This window comes from Callorhinus ursinus, unplaced genomic scaffold, assembly GCF_003265705.2.
Source record: "Callorhinus ursinus isolate GAN/ISIS: 27379988/994484 unplaced genomic scaffold, GSC_fseal_2.0 scaffold4, whole genome shotgun sequence".
Taxonomy (NCBI): Eukaryota; Metazoa; Chordata; class Mammalia; order Carnivora; family Otariidae; genus Callorhinus; species Callorhinus ursinus.
In genome coordinates, this window is record NW_027397066.1 from 29400258 (window position 1) to 29406734 (window position 6477).

Genomic DNA, 6477 nt, shown 5'->3' on the forward strand with positions numbered 1-6477 from the left:
TTCTTTTTTTCTCTTTTGTTTTTCTTTCTTTCCCTTTCTTTTCCCCTGGTTTCAGGTCTTTTCTGATTTGTATAGAGTATATTTGCTGGGGATGTTGTTAACCTGTTAGCATTTTGTTCTCTCATTTATCTGTTCTCCTCTGGACAAAATGACAAGACGAAAAAAATCACCTCAGCAAAAAGAACAAGAGGCAGTACCGTCTGCCAGGGACCTACTCAATACGGACATTAGTACGATGTCAGACCTAGAGTTCAGAATCATGACTTTAAAGATACTAGCTAGGCTTGAAAAAAGCGTGGAAGTTATTGGAGAAACCCTTTCTGGAGAAATAAAAGAACTAAAATCTAACCAAGTCGAAATCAAAAAGGCTATTAATGAAGTGCAATCAAAAATGGGGGCACTAAGGGGCGCCTGGGTGGCTCAGTTGGTTAAGCGACTGCCTTCGGCTCAGGTCATGATCCTGGAGTCCCAGGATCGAGTCCCGCATCGGGCTTCCTGCTCAGCAGGGAGTCTGCTTCTCCCTCTGACCCTCTTCCCTCTCGTGCTTTCTATCTCTCATTCTCTCTTTCTCTCAAATAAATAAATAAAATCTTAAAAAAAAAAAAAGACAAAAATGGGGGCACTAACAGCTAGGATAAATGAGGCAGAAGAGAGAATCAGTGATATAGAAGACCAAATGATGGAAAATAAAGAAGCTGAGAAAAAGAGAGATAAACAACTACTGGATCACGAGGGCAGAATTCGAGAGATAAGCAATACGATAAGATGAAACAACATTAGAATAATTGGGATCCCAGAAGAAGAAGAAAGAGAGAGGGACAGAAGGTATATTGGAGCAAATTATAGCAGAGAACTTCCCTAATGTGGGGAAGGAAACAGGCATCAAAATCCAGGAGGCACAGAGAACCCCTCTCAAAATCAATAAAAATAGGTCAACACCCCAACATCTAATAGTAAAACTTGCGAGTCTCAGAGACAAAGAGAAAATCCTGAAAGCAGCTCGGGAGAAGAGATATGTAACCTACAATGGTAGAAATATTAGACTGGCAACAGACCTATCCACAGAGACCTGGCAGGCCAGAAAGGACTGGCATGATATCTTTAGAGCACTAAATGAGAAAAATATGCAGCCAAGAATACTATATCCAGCAAGGTTGTCATTGAAAATAGAAGGAGAGGTAAAAAGCTTCCAGGACAAACAAAAACTAAAGGAATTTGCAAACACAAAACCAGCCCTACAAGAAATATTGAAAGGGGTCCTCTAAGCAAAGAGAGAGCCTAAAAGCAGCATAGATCAGAAAGGAACACAGATAATATACAGTCACAATCACCTTACAGGCAATACAATGGCACTAAATTCCTATCTTTCAATAGTTACCCTGAATGTAAATAGTCTAAATGCCCCAATCAAAAGACACAGGCTATCAGATTGGATTAAAAAACAAGACCCATCCATATACTGTCTGCAAGAGACTCATTTTAGACCCAAAGACACCCCCAGATTGAAAGTGAGGGGGTGGAAAACCATTTACCATGCTAATGGACACCAAAAGAAAGCTGGGGTGGCAATCCTTATATCAGACAAACTAGATTTTAAAACAAAGAATGTAATAAGAGATGAAGAAGGATGCTATATCCTACTTAAAGGGTCTATCCAACAAGAAGATCTAACAATTGTAAATATCTATGCCCCTAACATGGGAGCAGCCACTTTTATAAGGCAATTAATAACAAAAGCAAAGAAATACCTTGACAACAATACAATAATAGTGGGGGACTTTAACAGCCCCATGACTGAAATGGACAGATCATCTAAGCAAAAGATCAACAAGGAAATAAAGACTTTAAATGACACACTGGACCAAATGGACTTCACAGACATATTCAGAACGTTCCATCCCAAAGCAACGGAATACACATTCTTCTCTAGTGCCCATGGAATATTCTCCAGAATTTATCACATCCTAGGTCACAAATCAGGTCTCAAACAATACCAAAGATTGGGATTATTCCCTGCATATTTTCAGACCACAGTGCTTTGAAACTAGAACTCAATCACAAGAGGAAAGTCGGAAAGAACTCAAATACATGGAGGCTAAAGAGCATCCTACTAAAGAATGAATGGGTCAACCAGGATATTAAAGAAGAATTAAAAAATTCATGGAAACCAATGAAAATGAAAACACAACTGTTCAAAATCTTTGGGATACAGCAAAGGCAGTCCTGAGAGGAAAGTTATAGCAATACAAGCCTTTCTCAAGAAACAAGAAAGGTCTCAAATACACAACCTAACCCTACACCTAAAGGAGCTGGAGAAAGAACAGCAAATAAAGCCTAAACCCAGCAGGAGAAGAGAAATAATAAAGATCAGAGCAGAAATCAATGAAATAGAAACCAAAAGAACAGTAGAACAGATCAACGAAACTAGGAGCTGGTTCTTTGAAAGAATTAACAAGATTGATAAACCCCTGGCCAGACTTATCAAAAAGAAAAGAGAAATGACCCAAATCAACAAAATCATGAATGAAGGAGGAGATATCACAACCAACACCAAAGAAATACAAACAATTATAAGAACATATTATGAGCAACTCTATGCCAGCAAACTAGATAACCTGGAAGAAATGGGTGCATTCCTAGAGATGTATTAACTACCAAAACTGAACCAGGAAGAAATAGAAAACCTGAACAGACCTATAACCACTAAGGAAATTGAAGCAGTCATCAAAAATCTCCCAATAAACAAAAGCCCAGGGCCAGATGGCTTCCCAGGGGAATTCTATCAAACATTTAAAGAAGAATTAATACCTATTCTCCTGAAACTGTTCCAAAAAATAGAAATGGAAGGAAAACTTCCAAACTCATTTTATAAGGCCACCATTACCTTGATCCCAAAACCAAAGACCCCATCAAAAAGGGAATTACAGACCAATATCCTTGATGAACATGGATGCAAAAATTCTCACCAAAATACTACCAATAGGATCCAACAGTATATTAAAAGGATTATTCACTATGATCAAGTGGAATTTATCCCTGGGCTGCAAGGTTGGTTCAACATCTGCAAATCAATCAACGTGATACAATACATTAACAAAAGAAAGAATAAGAGTCATACGATCCTCTCGATAGATGCAGAAAAAGCATTTGACAAAGTACAGCATCCTTTCTTGATCAAAACTCTTCAGAGTATCGGAATAGAGGGTACATACCTCAATATCATAAAAGCCATCTATGAAAAACCCACAGCAAATATCATTCTCAATGGGGAAAAGCTGAGAGCTTTCCCCCTAAGGTCAGGAACGCGGCAGGGATGTCCACTATCACCACTGCTCTTCAACATAGTATTAGAAGTCCTAGCCACAGCAATCAGACAACAAAAATAAATCAAAGGCATCCAAATCGGTGAAGAAGAAGTCAAACTCTCACTCTTTGCAGATGATACTGTATGTGGAAAACCCAAAAGACTCCACCCCAAAACTGCTTGAACTCATACAGGAATTCAGTAAAGTAGCAGGCTATAAAATCAATGCACAGAAATCAGTGGCATTCCTATACACCAACAACAAGACAGAAGAGAGACAAATCAAGGAGTCGATCCCATTTACAATTGCACCCAAAACCATAAGATACCTAGGAATAAATTTAACCAAAGAGGCAAAGGATCTGTACTCAGAAAACTATAAAATACTCATGAAAGAAATTGAAGAAGACACAAAGAAATGGAAAAACGTTCCATGCTCATGGATTGGAAGAACAAACATTGTGAAGATGTCAATGCTACCTAGAGCAATCTACACATTCAATGCAATCCCCATCAAAATACCATCCACTTTTTTCAAAGAAATGGAACAAATAATCCTAAAATATGTATGGAACCAGAAGAGACCCCGAATAGCCAGAAGAATGTTGAAAAAGAAAAGCAAAGCTGGCGGCATCACAATTCCGGACTTCCAGCTCTATTACAAAGCTGTCATCATCAAGACAGTATGGTACTGGCACAAAAACAGACACATAGATCAATGGAACAGAATAGAGAGCCCAGAAATGGACCCTCAACTCTATGGTCTACTAATCTTTGACAAAGCAGGAAAGAATGTCCAATGGAATAAAGACAGTCTCTTCAACAAATGGTGTTGGGAAAATTGGACAGCCACATGCAGAAGAATGAAACGGGACCATTTCCTTACACCACACACAAAAATAGACTCCAAATGGTTGAACGACCTACACGTGAGACAGGAGTCCATCAAAATCCTAAAGGAGAACACAGGTAGCAACCTCTTCGACCTCAGCCGCAGCAACTTCTTCCTAGAAACATCGCCAAAGGCAAGGGAAGCAAGGGCAAAAATGAACTATTGGGATTTCATCAAGATAAAAAGCTTTTGCACAGCAAAAGAAACAGTCCACAAAACCAAAAGACAACCGACAAAATGGGAGAAAATGTTTGCAAATGACATATCAGATAAAGGGCTAGTATCCAAAATCTATAAAGAACTTCTCAAACTCAACACCCAAAGAACAAATAATCCAATCAAGAAATGGGCAGAAGACAGGAACAGACATTTTTCCAAAGAAGACATCCAAATGGCCAACAGACACATGAAAAAGTGCTCAACATCGCTCAGCATCAGGGAAATCCAAATCAAAACCTCAATGAGATACCACCTCACACCAGTCAGAATGGCTAGAATTAACAAGTCAGGAAATGACAGATGTTGGCGGGGATGTGGAGAAAGGGGAACCCTCCTACACTGTTGGTGGGAATGCAAGCTGGGCAACCCCTCTGGAAAACAGTATGGAGGTTCCTCAAACAGTTGAAAATAGAGCTACCCTACAATCCAGCAATTGCAGTACTGGGTATTTACCCCAAAGATACAGATGTAGGGATCCGAAGGGGTACATGCACCCCAATGTTTATAGTAGCAATGTCCACAATAGCCAAACTGTGGAAAGAGCCAAGATGTCCATCGACAGATGAATGGATAAAGAAGATGTGGTATATATACACAATGAAATATTATGCAGCCATCAAAAGGAATGAGATCTTGCCATTTGCAATGACATGGGTGGAACTGGAGGGTGTTATGCTGAGTGAAATAAGTCAATCAGAGAAAGACATGTATCCTATGACCTGGCTGATATGAGGAATTCTTAACCTCAGGAAACAAACTGAGGGTTGCTGGAGTGGTTGGGGGGTGGGAGGGATGGGGTGGCTGGGTGACAGACATTGGGGAGGGTATGTGCTATGGTGAGCGCTGTGAATTGTGCAAGACTGTTGAATCACAGATCTGTACCTCTGAAACAAATAATGCAATATATGTTAAGAAAAAAAAAAAAGAAGAAGAAGATAGCAGGAAGGGAAGAATGAAGGGGAGTAAGTCGGAGGGGGAGACGAACCATGAGAGACGATGGACTCCGGAAAACAAACTGAGGTTTCTAGAGGGGAGGGGGTTAGGGGGATGGGTTAGCCTGGTGATGGGTATTAAAGCGGGCACATTCAGCATGGAGCACTGGGTGTTATGCACAAACAATGAATCATGGAACACTACATCAAAAACAAATGATGTATGGTGATTAACATAACAATAAAAAATTTTTAAAAAGTACATTTCTTTGACAAGTATATTATAGAATATAAACTTATCAAATAAAATTATTTTTATCAAAATTAGATCTGCAAAATAATAGGCATTTTCAATTTTATTCCATAATGGTGCAGAAAGAAATGTATAAAATTAAAAATAAGAGTTCCAACAAAGATACCTTCTGTGGATCAAGATGTCCAAAATCCATTTATAGAATTATAAAACATAAATCCCATACATAATTTCAGTTACCAATTAATTTTTAGTTTCTGCCTTGATATTTTTGGAATAAAGTTCAATGTCCTTTTCTTTGAAGGTTTTGTTTTAATGGTTGCACAGTGCCTGATTCATGGAATAATTAAAGATCTCCAACTGATTTTGACCAAAATGCAAACCAAGTTTTAAAGATGTCTTAAGATGTCCAATATCATTGTAGGACACTGAGGGTCTAAGTTCTTCTAGGTTCTGCTTAGAAGTTCCTCTAAGGGTCAAACATTTTAAAATCTAATTGGTGAAAAGCAGCAAAGAAAGCACATGTTTTCATGAAGATACATTATTTTGTATTCAACATCATCCTTGTTTCAAAAAAATGTGTAGTTACTCTGTGTGTGTATCGTATTTTAATATTTGTCAGTTTTGACAACTATAGCTTCTATTTTGATTGGTAGTATATCACAGCTTGGTTATAGACAATTAGGAATTGTGTGTACAGCTCAACTAATTCAAAGTACATTTCTGCTCCATAGAATTCTTAATTCATTAAGGACATCAATTTTTGCCATGATAACTTCTTCAAGCACAAAAAAAAAAATGGATTCTTAATATCACCGTAAAAGCAAAAAATTTTAACAGAATTTACAATAGTATTTGCAATAGTAGCAGATGCTTC